Raw genomic sequence first — 15,865 nt, forward strand, 5'->3', positions numbered from 1 at the left:
ACATTTCTCCAGTTTTGATGTCACTACACTGGTTACCTGTGTCATTCAGAATTGACTTTAAAATTCTGCTTATGGTTTATAAAGCCTTAAATAATCTCGCCCCATCTTATATATCGGAATGTCTGACACCTTATATTCCAAATCGTAACCTCAGATCCTCAAATGAGTGTCTCCTTAGAAATCCAAGAACAAAACTTAAAAGAAGTGGTGAGGCGGCCTTCTGCTGTTATGCACCTAAAATCTGGAATAGCCTGCCGATAGGAATTCGCCAGGCTGATACAGTAGAGCACTTTAAAACACTGCTGAAAACACATTACTTTAACATGGCCTTTTTATAACTTCACTTTCACTTAATCCTGATACTCTGTATGTTCAATTCATCATAATAACTATTCATGGTGGCTCTAAAATCGGTACTGACCCCTACTCTCTTTTCTGTTTCTTTTTCCGGTTTCTTTGTGGTGGTGGCCTGCGCCACCTCCACCTACTCAAAGCTTCATGATGCTCCAACAATGATGGACGGATTAAAATGAAGAAGTCTACGTGACCATCATCATCATCAAGCCCTTCCATGAGAATCCTAAATCCAAAGAGGACTGTTTCATTTATGTTAGGTAGAATGCCCAGAGGGGACTGGGCAGTCTCATGGTCTGGAATCCCTACAGATTTTATTTTTTCTCCAGCTGTCTGGAGTTTTTGTTTTTCTGTCCCCCCTGGCCATTGAACCTTACTCTTATTCGATGTTAATGTTGATTTATTTTTTATAATTATGTCTTTTATTTTTCTATTCTTTAATATGTAAAGCACTTTGAGCTACTGTTTGTATGAAAATGTGCTATATAAATAAATGTTGTTGTTGTTGTTGTTGCTGACAAATTTGGCAATATTTGATAAAATATGCTGACCACTGCAGACATACCCTACTCATGTTCTAAAGCAGTCTGAGTCTGCTCCAAACAATCCCAGATGATCAGGAGCGAGATGTTAAATTTCAGTTTTAAGGAGGCAGTACCCATTCGAGTGTCCTGGATATGTTTCTGAAGAACTCAAATACTTAATTGTGAATACAGACCCAAAGTGTAAACTTGTCAAAGAGTCGTTTACCCAAAGGAAATGGAAAAGATAATGTCCTTGATTTGTATGGATTTCTGTAAAAGACTATTATGAAATAATGTCACGATTACCTAATAACTTTATAAAACAGATATTGCCACAGTATGAGAGGCCAGGTAGGAGGAATTTAAAACAGGACCAAAAACATTTTTATAATAAACCGCCATCTTCTAACACTCTGGTTTCTATATTACTGTCCTGTTCAAGTCTCACTATCCCACACAGCTCATTCTTAATCTAAATCTCTTTCCAAGTTCTTCCAGACTCTCATTTTTCACTAATGGACACATTTCACGAAATGCCTTTTATTTTTAAACATGTTTCCTATAGGCAGTTTGTAGCCATATCATTTTTGTGATATATTTGGAAGGACATTTACTGTTGTCCAGCTCAGGGCAACATTCTTCTTCTTTCCATAGATACAGAAAATTCAATCAGTGCTAAAGTGTTGATTCCTCCTGTGCAAATGTCTTATAGACATTATACCTCTAATCAAGCATAATGGTGGTAAAATATCTGTAAAGAAATGTCATGATATTCCTCACGGTACTTCTAGGTAATACAAATAAAATACCAGGTTTAAGCAGCAAATGTAACCATAATAGATTGGAGTTTGGCTGGTTCAGTCAAATTTATCCTGTAAAAAATGTTAAGACAGAATTTTTTTCTTCTCCTCTGACAGCCGTTAGCTGAAACAACAGAATTGTTTTGTTGTCGAAAAATCTTTAAATCAACTATTTAGACTCTGTACTCTCAGCTGCACTGATACCAGCCTGTACAATCAGTTCATCCTTCATGTTTTTCATTGTTTTGAAAGAGTTGCTTGTCTTCTACAACTGCACTTTTTACCTGTGAAGCACAGCTTCCACAAATTCTTTGCAATAGTGCAACTGTGAATCAGGCAATGAATATACTGTAGAGTTGCGTGTCTAATGTTTTGAGCTGCAGATGTTGCCATTGGCCTTCTAATAATTACCTCATGCAGACTCAGTTTCATGACTTTCTTGGACTTCCTCTTGAGGGCCATCATGACAAGGAAAAAGTCTGTGTCAACCTAAAACCCTGGACACTTTGTAAGTCTGTCTTTAAAGAAGAGTTTATTTTCTCATTCATTCCATATGTTTAGGGGTGATGGGGATATTAAAACTATATCCTGAATTAAATATTAAAGGCTTTTTCATTACACAGGGTTTGGTGGTACTGAAAAGGAGACTACAGTTGGCCTCTTTTTATGTAGCTGTAGTCAGACTATTTATTTCATTTATAGAGATGGAGTTCATGACAACACATTAGGAATTCCATGGACATATATGGCTCCACATATCCACAGTATGTATCTGCTAAATCATTGACATGCAACAATATAAACACCAAAAGTAAAAGAGGGCAAAATATAACTAAATACCCCTAAAATTTAGAAAAGGTGCAGAGACAAGCCCAGAAGCACCCCAAATTCTGACATGTCCTTTAGAAAAAAGAATGGATGCTGGACAAATGTTTCTACATTATAGACTCCTTCTTTCTGAAGTACTGTATAAATATAACTAATAAAAGAGAATAGTGTGATTCAAGCTTAGGACACTGAATCTGTGAATTGAGGCAAAATCACATGTAATCACATTTAATTAATATCTTTTGAATTATACAGACATTGTGTTAAAGATACAAAATGTCAGAATCAAATAAAGAATTTTAAGGGATGTGCATGCCTGTTCATGTTTTGCTCCATTTCTTATTTTACAGGGTGAGGCCACAAAACAGTATTGGAAACTTCCTGAAAACAAAGCAATGTTTCATAAATCATAATTTGGGTCTGGGTTTAAGGTCATCAATCATCCATCTGACAGTTTCTGTCTTATATTACTACTAGTTGGGAGCTTGAAAATAATTTTAAATGGGAAAACTAAAGCTCATTTGCAGGGTCTATTAGGAACAAGTGCTAGAGAACAGGGTTTCTAGACTAGAGGACAAACCAGAATTATGATTATGAAAAGCAGAATATGAATCTAGATTTTAAAGTCAATTTACATTGCAACTATTTGAAATTTCTGGCTACAGAGAAAGACTACCATTACTTATAGTAGCAGCAAGCAGGAAAGGGACAGCCTCTGCTAAACTGATTTTTGCTTATCTAGTCAACAAGGAAGAAACAGAAACGTTGCAAGATAAAAAACTTGTGATGGTTAAGTGGAATTACACAGCTGTAGAGATAGGCAGCTGGATAGCCAAAATGTCCACTGATCCATATATGAAATGGCCAGCTGAACATTTGCTCATTCAGACAGCAAATTACAATATGTGTTTATCACAGTGAGCTGTGAAACAGTCACAGTCAACTCTAATATCTATGCATCCTTTTGGCCAGTGCTCAGATATTACCAGCTTCTTTATCTAAGCAGTCAGCTATAAATAAATCACTTTTATATCTGCATATATGTTGTTCACATCTGATCAGCAGTACTACACAGAGGCTTTCCTCCACAGTGATCCAAAGGAGTAATCAATGAAGACAGTTAAAGACATAACTTTATTAGTTCATTACTGTTTCATCTAGTCTGCATTCAATTCCACTCAGTGGCAGTCTCAAATGATAGCAAAAAAGGAACATATAACTTCCAGAGAAATGTTTTATCAATAAACAGACCAAGTAGCAGCACTACATACAGAGAAAAAGAGGAGCTGTAGAGTGCGTTTACTGGGTTTACATAGGTCTGATTAAAAAATGAGACACATATGAAGCTGAATAACAATTGCTTTGCAAGACTGATGCCCTCTAAGAATCAAGAAGTTGCAATTTGAAGGAGCAGTCTGCTGGATAGCAGCCTAGAGAGAAGAGGAATGAAGGTCAGTAGGAACAAGACAGAATACATGTGTGTAAATGAGAGGAGGTCATTGGAATGGTGAAGATGCAGAAAGTAGAGTTGGCGAAGGTGGATGAGTTTAAATACTTGGGATCAACAGTACAGAGTAATGGGGATTGTGGAAGAGAGGTGAAGAGGAGAGTGCAGGCAGGGTGGAGTGGGTGGAGAAGTGTGTCAGGAGTGATTTGTGACAGACGGGTATCAGCAAGAGTGAAAGGGAAGGTCTACAGGATGGTAGTGAGACCAGCTATGTTATATGGGTTGGACACGGTGGCACTGACCAGAAAGCAGGAGATAGAGCTGGAGGTGGCAGAGTTAAAGATGCTAAGATTTGCACTGGGTGCGATGAGGATGGATAGGATTAGAAATGAGTACATTAGAGGGTCAGCTCAGGTTGGACGGTTGGGAGACAAAGTCAGAGAGGTGAGATTGCGTTGGTTTGGACATGTGCAGAGGAGAGATGCTGGGTATACTGGGAGAAGGGTGCTAAGGAAAGAGCTGCCAGGGAAGAAAAAAAGATGAAGGCCTAAGAGAAGGTTTATGGATGTGGTGAGAGAGGACATGCAGGTGATGGGTGTAGCAGAACAAGATGCAGAGGACAGAAAGATATGGAAGAAGATGATCTGCTGTGGCAACCCCTAATGGGAGCAGCTGAAAGAAGAAGAAGAAGTCTGCTCGATAGTAACCAAAAACAAGTAAACTAAAGATCACCAATTCAGTAGTTTCCTACAGACCCTACTCCCTCCAGGCCAATATGGTGGAGCACTTTAAAAAAAATTCTAAAAACACATTATTTTAACATGGCTTTCTCATAGCTTCATTTAGCTTAATCCTAATACTCTGTATATGCATTTAATTATTATCATTCATGGTGACTCCAAAATCTATACTAATCCCTACTTTCTTTGCTATTCTTTTTCTGGTTTCCTGTGCTGGTGATCTGCACCACCACCACCTGATCAAAGCACTGTGATGTCCCTACGCTGATGGATTGAAGGCTGGAGGTCCACATGACCACCATCATCTAATTCTTTCACGTGAAGCCTGAAAACCATGAGGACTGATTGAGATCATTGATGTTAAGTAGAATGCCCAGTGGGAGCTGGGTGGTCTCGTGGCCTGGGATCCCCTGCAGATTTAGTTTTTTTCTCCAGCCCTCTAGAGTTTTTTTTCCTATTTTTTTTTTTTGTCCTCCTGGTCATCAGACCTTACTTTATTCATTGTTGCTTAGTATTGCCTACTTTTACTTTTATATTTTTCTATTTTATAAACTTTTCTTTCTTCATCTTGTAAAGGACTTTGAGCTACATCATTTGTATGAAAACATGCCATGTAAATAAATGTTGTTATTTATTGCTTGTACTTAGATTTATCTCAGACTCTGCTGCTTATTTCTGAGTCTGCAAAGTGATCACTTTGAGCAATTTTGGTTTTCTATTTTTTTCCGCTCCTCCAGCTCCAACATCTGCATGCACAACCAGACTTACTACTGGACCAGCAGTGTGAATCGTTGTGGATAGGTCAGAGTCCAATAATGGCATTAATGTTGCACAAGGTGGAGGAAAAACAAATTCATTATCTGAAACCACAACACAAATATTTTTTTTTAATTTCTGGGCACCTTATTCAACACTGCCACATACAGACTCTTAGGATCATCATTAGCTATTTGAGGTCAGGTAGTAGCATTATGCTAACATTATTCAAAGTTATTGTCTGTTTTTACATGTATTTTTATTACTCTTTAAATTAATTTTTTTTTTTTTTGTATCAGTATGCTGCTGCTGGATTATGTGAATTTCCCCTTGGGATTAATAAAGTATCTATCTATCTATCTATGGAGAAACATTTGGGCCTTGTAGTGGAACTGAGTGATCCTTTGCTACTTTCTGGTCAACTGTGGCTCCTTGGTTGATATCCTTGGGCAACCCATGGTAGATATGACTCCTGCTCAAAAGTGGTTTGAATGCACTGATTATTGTGCATTTATTGGATATTTTGATTATTGTTGTTGGATTATTTGCTTTTAGCATTGTTACTTGGCTAATTAACTATTAATAGTTTTGATTAATTTAAGACCAAATAAATGTTTAGTTTGCATAATGCATGGGAAATGTCAGATTAGCCTGGGTGATACTTGATGTGGCAATTAGAGTATTGTAAACCTGGTTTTGGAGGTCACACTAGTTTTAATTGTATATTTATGTGGTATTTAATGTGGTTTGTATAGTTTTCTCACAGGTTTTCTTTTATTGTTACATTTGTTTGTGTGTTTTGGTTTTTTTGGTATTTCACTAAACACTTTTTCACTCACCTAGTCTGTGCTTGCCAGGTGGTGTCTGGATCAAAGTATTTAGTTACCTTAATAACCCTGGCTGATCAGTCATAATGGGCTAAACTTTTTATTAGGAAGTAAACTATTTTTTCTGCAGATTTTAACTTTATTCTAATGAGCTCAGTAATTAAAGCACATGTATTAAAGCTATGTTAATTGATTAAGACCCTTTGGGGGAAAGACTTTGGTTGTTCAGAGGTGATGTAGTCCTTTTAACTTGTAGAATTTGTGGGGTCTACAATATACTTATTAACATAACAAAACCATTTTACATATTAAATGCTGAAATATCTAAACTGGGAAATGGTGATGCTGAGCTTCCAGTCCTATTTCCCATTTTACCAAGCTTGGTTTTTTAGCAATACCCATTGCTCAGAAAATCGGTCACTTTATAATATTTTCTCACTTATTACAGGATTGAATAGTAAGTGTCCAAGTGGAAATTACCTAAATGAGTTAATCCCAGTCAATGCCTAAGTTTTTTTAATATTGTCACGCGGTGGGTGCATAATACTTTAACAATCTCCTACCTATTAGTCATAACTTTTTCTAAGAAATCACGTGTGTTACAAAAACCTCTTTTAATTTTTTTTTTTTTAGCTTCAGGATGTAAATAAGTCACTTTTAAATATTTATTTACTTACTTACTACAGGATTTGAGAACTGGCAGTTAATGGCCCCACCCAAGGCTGTAAGCAACAATCCAAAGGGAAACAGAGAAACTTAAGCCAAATGGCTTACCTACGCCTTACCTTTACACACTGGTGTTGACCAGGGACTAGCAGTCTTGAAAGCCACCTCTGTCACCAAACTGTATAAGCATTTAAAATGATTAACTATATGAAAAATAAATCACAACTTTAAGCATTGATCAGTCCGAAGAAAGACTTTATTGTTAAACACACAAAAATTCCCTACTCATTGAGAGGACCTTGCTGCAGCTACCAATATGTGTGTGTACCCGGTGGATTGAGCAGGCTGCTTTTATACCTTCATACATACATGATCATTTAACTATTATCAAATGTCATTTCTATGAAAGAACCAAACAATTTTAAAAACTAATGGGAAAGCTAATTTTGAAACAAGCTTCATAGGCAGTTTTGCTAGTAAAAACCACAGACAGACTTAAGAGTCTTAACATTGTTGTTGCATTATTTGCTTTACTTCAGTGGTTCTCAACCTTTGGGGTGCGCCCCCCTAGTGGGGCGTGAAGTAACAAAAAGGGGGGTGCAAAGATGTGAAAAAAAGAAAACAAGAATCAAAAATATGAAAAATACATCCATTGAAAACAAAACAATTAACTTAAACTATATTCTGATACTAGAAAAATGAATATAGAGTTAGATAAATGTCAATAAAAGTTAAGTAGGTATAATAAAATATGTGTCTATGATATATTATTAATTAAAAAAGAACAAATTGGTATTAGTGGGCTCCTTTCAAAAAAACATTAGGAGGGCGCGATTAAAACTGTTATAAAAACTCGGGTCGCAAATACTTAAAGGTTGAGAAACGCATATCTTATGTCAATGTATAAGCAAAAACAATAGATACAAATAAGTAAACAGTAAAAGCAGTTATAAGTTAATACAAATATGAGCTTAAATAAAATATGTCAAGACCACTATATGGTTAGAAAAACAATTTAACCCCTAAGCACTTATCCTTCAAAATTTTAACACCCCAGAACTTCACCAACCCCTGCAGTTTATAAATGGGTAGTAAATATAGCATAAAATGGTCAGAATTTCTCAGTTGAGTGCTATAGCTAAAGCTTGTTATGCATCATATATACTGCAGTAGCAGTGATCTCAGCATCTTCTTGTTCCTGGTAGGACATTTAATGAACTGTTTGTTTCTGGGAAGCTCAATGGTTAAGTTTGCATGATTAAAGTCACCCATCACTATAATCAAGAGTATGTGTGACTGTTCTCTATAGTGATGTAATCTGCCAACTGCTATTGCACTTCATTTTTGTTCACTGTAAACTCCAATGAGAATTATTGAAGACAATCCTCTAGATGAATAGAATTACTTACAGTTAATAATAAATAGTTCCAGATTGCCAGAGCATTGCCTCCATAACATGGAAATGTTGTTGCACCAATATTTATTAATAAAGAAATAGACCCCACCACCTTCTTACTTTTGACAAAGATCTGTGTCACTATCTGCTCTGCAAAGGAGGAATACAGCAGTTCTGATGCAGAGTTGAGAACTGATGCATAAAGTCACAGTTCCACAAAGCAATATGCTGACGTGAAAAAATAATCCTTATTTGTTGTGAGAAGAAGAAGATGAAATTTGTCAATTTTGTTCCCGAGTGATCTGACATTACATTAAACCAGATTGGAAAGACATGTTTGAAATTTGCGGCTCCTGAAGTGCATAAGAGACCCTGCTGGGAATAAAAGTCTGTAATCTTAGGGGTCAAAAGTTTTTAAATTGTACATAAGTAACCTTAATCGTTCAAAGCTGGATTAAGTCTGATCCCAATGGACAGAAGTGATCATGTGAACAAGTAATCCTCACCAAACAACCGTGGCTAGCCTGATTGGCACCTTCTATTTGAAGCAGGACTGTACGCATATGTTCCCCTGGCACAACTGCCATTCACTATTTGTAGCACCTGAGGGAAGGAACAGTGATTTTTTTATTAGTGATAAAAGCAAATTTTACCAGGCAATGAGTAATAACTGTGTAAATGCTTGGCACAAACTTGGTAAGCAGATGTGACCATAACGTATACACCTGTGACACACATTGTGCCCATATTGGGGATCATTTTGTGTTTCCAGAGGGAACACTGACTACTGACCAGTGCCACCTACATGACAGATATTGTCCAGCCAGTACTGATCACTTTCCTACATGAAATGGAAAATTTGTTTATCCAGAAAAACAATCCCTACCCAAATTAGAGGTGTGAAACTCAATATGTTCCAGAGGCTGTTCATCAACTCTCATGGTCAGCATGCTCATCAGACTCTTCCACAACTGGGACCAGCTTCAAAACATGTCTCCTGCACCCAGCCACTGCCAATTAACCTTAGTCAGTTGAACCTCCAGGTTGAAAAATGCATTGACTATCAATGCACAGGAGGACATTCGTCATCTATATGATTGTTTCCATGCCAGTATGCAGGCCTATATTGCAGTACAGATGGGTTTCACCTTAAATTTATGTGAGTATGCTGTAAAAGGTGACAGTCTGTATACCAAAGCAACTACGTTGCATTACCTTGTGTGCGTGATCATGTTCTTAGCCTATTCAGATGATTATTCTACTCAAATCACGCTTTCATAGTGTCAAACCTAGGAGGTCCTTTTTCCACTTTCCACTAATAAAGATATATCTCCTTTCTTCTTTCCAAAAGCAATCCTTTAATTTAGATATTGGTGCAGCTAAATTCTTGTAAGTGTCCAGGTGGCAATTACCTAAATTAGTTAATCCCAGTCATTGGCTAACATCATCTAATATTCCTCTTTATTTAGAGCTACCTAAGTATATTTTAACAAAGCATAGGCATGGGATGCTAAATCTTATACAATCTATGAATCTTTAATGTTTAGTTTAAACTTTTAATATGCAGTATTTACAGTACTTGATACTTTCACTATCTGCTACCTATTAGTCATAACTTTTTATAAGAAACCACGTGAGTTCTAAAAAGCTCTTTCCTGTTTTTTTTTTGTTGTTTTTTTTTAACCTTCAGGATATAAATAAGGAGTACTTTAGGACATCCTTCCTGTTGATCCTTTACACATATCGCAAGCACTTCAGTCAAAATGTAGCAGGTAAGCAACAGGTAAGTGAATATGATTTTTTTCTTTCATTTTTGAAAAATTGTTGAAACTTTACAATAGCTCCAGACCTGGCTGAAAAATAATACTGTATGAAACAGATACTGTAAATCATTGTGATTTAGTCAGTTGCATTGGATGCATATACTCAGAAACTAAGAAGATCAAAGGCAAAAGGAATAAATTTTATGTATAAAATGTTATGTACACTTAACTATTATAAAACTGAAAAAATAATAACATTTTAATATGATGTTAAAGGCTATTAAAACAAGAGCTTTCACCCTTATATATGGCAGTTCCATTTTGTCTGTTTCTGTTCGCTGCAGAAAATAAAGACAAATAATTTTTCTTTTTTTCAAAAGGGTTTTCATTCACATTCAGCAGAAAAAAATACTTCATTTTTGGTTTTCAGAGATATTGTGATATTTTTTATAGCATTTGTTATGCAGGTGTTTCACATTATTTATTATATTCATCTGAATGCACTTCATTGTGCAAATTAAACATTTCATATTCTTCAAAATAATTTTATTTAAAAATGTCAGTTAACAAGGGGCAGACTCAGATGCTAATGACAATGTGTTCAAATTTCAGACAAGGGATAAAACCTTAAGTACATTTGGCACCTGTGCAAGTTTATCTTTTTTAACTATACATACACAGAGGCTAAAAGGTGTTGTGTGCTAAAGTTAAACTTAACTTAAAATCCATGCAAAGGACCATAAAAACCTTGAATGTCTCTATTTTGAGGGAAAATTCATAACACAAAAAAGAAAATGAATAAATGCATATTGTCACTGGATAATGAAAAACATAAAACAAGCTGAATGAATTTCTTCCCTTCTATGAACAGGTCACACAATATTATGAATTATATTTTCCTATATAAATATTTTGAGAGAATCGCCCAAAGAAACATTCATTCAGTACTGGCTCTTAAATACTTTTGCATGATACCGGTCTCTGTCTGGTTAAATATTAAGCTCTTCAGCTGGTTTGTCTGGTTTGCACTTTTCCCATAACCTCATTCTTTTACTCATTATACATTTCCTGATGTATAATATTTGTGTGATGTCACAAACAGCCTGCAGCACTAAACAAAGCTGGAAACAGCTGCGGAGAGTTTAATGGAAGAAACTAATGCTCTCACGAGTTTATCTTTCCTATTAATTTATTCATCCATCCATTCATCCAACCTGCTATATCCTAACTACAAGGTCACGGGGGCCTGCTGGAGCCATTCCCAGCCAACAAAGGGCACAAGGCAGGAAACAAACCCTGGGCAGGGTGCCAGCCCACTGCAGGGCGCCTATTAATTTAGGAGGAAAAATATATAAAAGTTTACCTGACACAGGGTATTGTAGAAATAAGTATGCTATTCACTGTCTTTATCCAGTATACCAACAGAGGCAGCCAAGACAGGGTCGGTGAGTCGCCACCAGCTGAGTTGGCTATGGTTGGACTAGGTGGACAGAGAGGGAGACGTTCTGGATTTGTGTGGGAAGAAAGGAGGAAGATTAAGGACTTGATGATTGTTGTTTTACAGCTGATTTTTAACTCACGGGTTATTCACTGTTTTAACTGGATTATTTATTTAAGGAAAAACACAGCACTGTTTGCACTGTTTGCACTTTTACACCAAACCCTAGCTGAATGTGTATGACTATTGATGGTCCTGGGTTCAAGAGGCACCTGGAAGCACCATGGAGCACCAAGCCAACCTGGACCTTCACAGTTCAAATATCCATGTTAAGATAGATAAAAATACCTTGTAGTCAAGGAACAAAAAAAAAAAAACTTTTAACAGATGAATTTTGCAGGACAAGAGCAATGACATAGAATAGAAAAAAAGATAGACTACATATTGCTGTAATTTTTGTACAATCCAGGAACCCATTTTTTATTTAGAGTTTTTGGATTAGCCAGATTGGATGAAATAAAAAGAATTTGGGGGCAAAAGTTCTCTATTTATTTGCCATAGTCAAGATGAAAAAAGGAAAAATGTAGGTGAAAAAATGAATCATATGCACTGATGCATCTCCTACTTCAATCGGAGGGTTGCTGGTTTGAATCCCGTAAATGCCAAAAGAGACTCTGCTGTATTGCAAGGCCCTTAATCTGCAATTGTTGAGTGCTTTGAGTAGTGAGAAAAGTGCTATATAAATGCAAATAATTATTGTTATTATTACAGTACTTTGGTCATTATTAACACTGCTCTGGATGAAATATAATTCACTCTCAGGCTGGTGGATTAATCAAATAGCATATCATTGATTAGATTGAAGGGAGAGCAAAACAACACTCTAACAACTGCTCTACCAGAGTACCCCTTAAATCAGTGTTTTTTAACCAAATGTAAATCAAGTATCCTAGGCCTAACCAATCATTCTAAATTCTAATGATCTCATCCCTGTGATTAACATTCATATTTGAGTAGCTTTGATTGACAGCTTTTATGTTGTAATAGAAATAGAACAAATGATTAATTGTAAGATAAGCCAAGGGTGGCACGGTGGTGCAGTGGTAGCACTGCTGCCTCGCAGTTAGAAGACCCGGGTTCACTTCCCCAGTCCTGCGTGGAGCTTGCATGTTCTCCCCGTGTCTGCATGGGTTTCCTCCCACAGTCCAAAGACATGCCGGTTAGGTGGATTGGTGATTCTAAATTGGCCCTAGTTTGTGTGTGTCCTGCGGTGGGTTTGGTTCCTGTGTAGGCTAGGATTGGCTCCAGCAGACCCCCGTGACCCTGTGTTCGGATTTGGCGGGTTGGAAAGTGAATGGATGGAAGATAAGCCAATATCCAAAAACAATGTAACATATTCCTTCATTGTTTTACTTTTTAATCTTCTGCCCTTTCTTCAGCACAAGACCCCAGTACTTAGTTATCTTCTGATCTTAATAAACAAAAAAACACACATAGTCAAGTCAATTGTATTTTTGTATTTTAAATTATTTCATCAGTTTGCATGTCTCACTCCTATCATTTCTTAACCTTTTCTAAACAGCTGCACTGCAAATGCTCTACTTGTTGCATCTCCAACATTCTTTTCAGAAAAAGAGATATTTATTTATTTATTTTCACTTTTTTTACATGAAGGACCCATTACTACTGCCATAAGCAATGCTATTGGACACTGGCACCCAGGTGTGAATCACTACAGCATATTTTATTTGCCTTAAATATAAATATGAATCGTTACCTCTGTCTTCTCTAGCCATCTAGATATTAAAAATATTGACAATATTTCAAGCTTTCTGACGAAGGTTAAAGTCCAATTAAAAAATCTGTTGATGTTCCCATTATTTCAGTTACAAATGAGGTGAACTGGTATCACAATGTTTTTCAAAGTACTGTACTTGGAACACTGACTGTAGAAAGCATTGGAGAGGTGGGGAGGTTTTAAGATGGCAGTTGACTAGCAAAGGATGTGGTTGTGATACAAACAGATTACTGGGAGTTTACAGCAGTGAACTTTGTTGACTGACAAACGTTTACTTAAGTATTCTGGAGCACTTGTCATGATATCCATTGCTGATGAATGGTAGTTTTTAAGATAGTGAAGCCTGAAGGATCAGAGATCATGCACATTCCAAAGCTGTTGCCAGATTTTCCCTTTATGCACCAAGTTTTGACAGGATTGCTTGAACCTTTTAATTTTATTGAGCACTGTAGAGGGGGGAAAACTCTAAATCCTACTCACATGTCTTTGGAGAGTGTTGTTCTCAAAGTGCTAGGTTATTAACTAACTCATCTGTGGGATAACTGGTGAGCTGTGACCCATCCAATTTCTTGAAGGACTAGGCCTTTTTTGGAGGCTCCTTATAAATAGTATTAGAACACAATGATCTCACCTGTTTAACATCATCTGTTTCACATCATCTTGTTATTTTAATGTCACATTGTTATCAGTCCCGAACTTTTTGGAACCTGTTGCAGGCATCAATTTCTGATATATATGTTATAAAAAACATTTTTAGTTGATTAGGTAAAATATGAAATACTTTGCCTTTATACTGTTTTTCTCTGAATATAAATCCAAGTAAATTTGATTTATTTTTATTAGCATTTTCTTTTCTGTCTCAGCACTTTTATAATTGGGGTTGTACTTCAGCAGAGATCATTGAAAGCAGTATTTGGTTATGAACATGATTACAAATCAGTCAAAGATATTTAAAAGTGGTAAGAATCACAACTATGCATCTGTGTCAGTTACTAATAGGAAAATTGATTCATGATATTGTGGACCTGAATAGACATCTACCAACAAGAAAACGTAAAAGCTACTAATAACTTCTACACACTCAAACATGCTTTCCTCAATTGTTCTTTTTCTCTCTACAATTGTCAGCCTAAGCATGTAGTATAAAAAAGGAGTAATTGGTTAGTGTCGCTTCTTTCCTTTTTGTTTGTATTTTTGCTGTCTTGTGTACAAACACCACTTTACAGAAAGTGTGTAACATTGAATTGTTTGGTATTACAAAGTGTGTAACATTGAATTGTTTGGTATTACAAGGTCAGTAAACACACGCAGGGTTACTAAGGCTTTGATTTGAAAGAAATGTACTATAGTATCAGTTCAGTTTAAATTTATTGTCACATATGCAGAATTTAATTACATTCTTATTTCTGGGTTTGACCAACACTCAACACGTTATCAATCTCTGGCACCATAAATCTTGCTCCATATGTTATGTAAAATATAATGACACAGAATAGAATGGACAAAAGAACCCTGGGTCCATGAGACTCCCTGACAGTACCAAGGTCAATAAATTGCACAGTGCACAGCGACCATCAATAATCACATTGAGGAAGGACAAAGTGAAAGAGCTAGCCAGTTCAGGAAGATAGTCCATTCAATACATTTTCATAGCCATGGAAGGCATGACTATGCATGCAAATGCAAGGACAACCAATTGATTTTATTTGTTTGTGTAACATGAAGATGTTGACAGTGTACCACGACTGAAGCCAGATGGACCATTGCAAATGGGTCTTGACTGAACTGATGGCATATGGATATGGGGACATCTGGTCAAAGTAGTTTTAGTCCATGCAATGGAACTGCAACTAAAAAATCATGACATTTCTGCAGTTTGATAATAGGGATATGTGGCAAGAATGTTTACATATTGACAACTTAGCTGCTACAGTATTTCAGACATCTGGCACGCTTCATAATGTGTTGTAAGCTTAGGCAGAACATAACCATTAAAGAACAGTTATGTCAGATGAACTGTCTATACCTTTTCACTTATGTATATATTAAACAAACCCAGTAAGTTTGGCATCAAATATTCTACAACCACTGACATAAATGTCACATGTGCTAAAACACTATTTCAAGAGGAAGACTGGGACTGTGGTGCTGTGACTCATAACTGACAAAAAAAAAACAACAACATTTATTTATATAGCACATTTTCATACAAATAACGTAGCGAAAAGTGCAAAACAAGCCTTCTTAATACTGTGGACAAAATGAGACAGGAACCTCTGCCCTAAGTTCAACATTGTAAAAAGCAGCATACCAAAAGATGGTCAACATGGTGCAGTCACAGGGCTAAGTGGGATGATACACATGCAACAAAGCAAAGGAGAACTCTATAAAGTGCTGAGCTGATCACCAAACTCTATGCGGACTGCTGATGAGCTAACATTTACAAATGTTTAGATGTACCCTCAGATAGTAGTATGGCCATACATTTTTATCTATCTTCAAAGAAAAAATTGTCTCTATTTGTTTTG

The 15,865-nt window shown here is 36.4% G+C and overlaps 1 protein-coding gene across 3 annotated transcripts in view; it reads left to right on the forward strand.

The window, feature by feature from the left end:
• The window catches only part of LOC120528080, a 99,528-nt gene that overhangs the window by 53,135 nt on the left and 30,528 nt on the right, over window positions 1-15,865 (forward strand). The window contains exon 1 of one of the 3 annotated variants that reach the window (XM_039752088.1): window positions 10,063-10,121. The exons of 1 other annotated variant lie outside the window; for it this stretch is intronic. The gene's annotated coding sequence lies outside the window, so the exon portion shown is untranslated. Of the gene's footprint in view, window positions 1-10,062; window positions 10,122-15,865 lie in introns of those variants that run through there. One more of the 3 variants, XM_039752081.1, reaches the window with a different exon arrangement.

Source organism: Polypterus senegalus, chromosome 4, assembly GCF_016835505.1.
Source record: "Polypterus senegalus isolate Bchr_013 chromosome 4, ASM1683550v1, whole genome shotgun sequence".
Lineage (NCBI taxonomy): Eukaryota > Metazoa > Chordata > Cladistia > Polypteriformes > Polypteridae > Polypterus > Polypterus senegalus.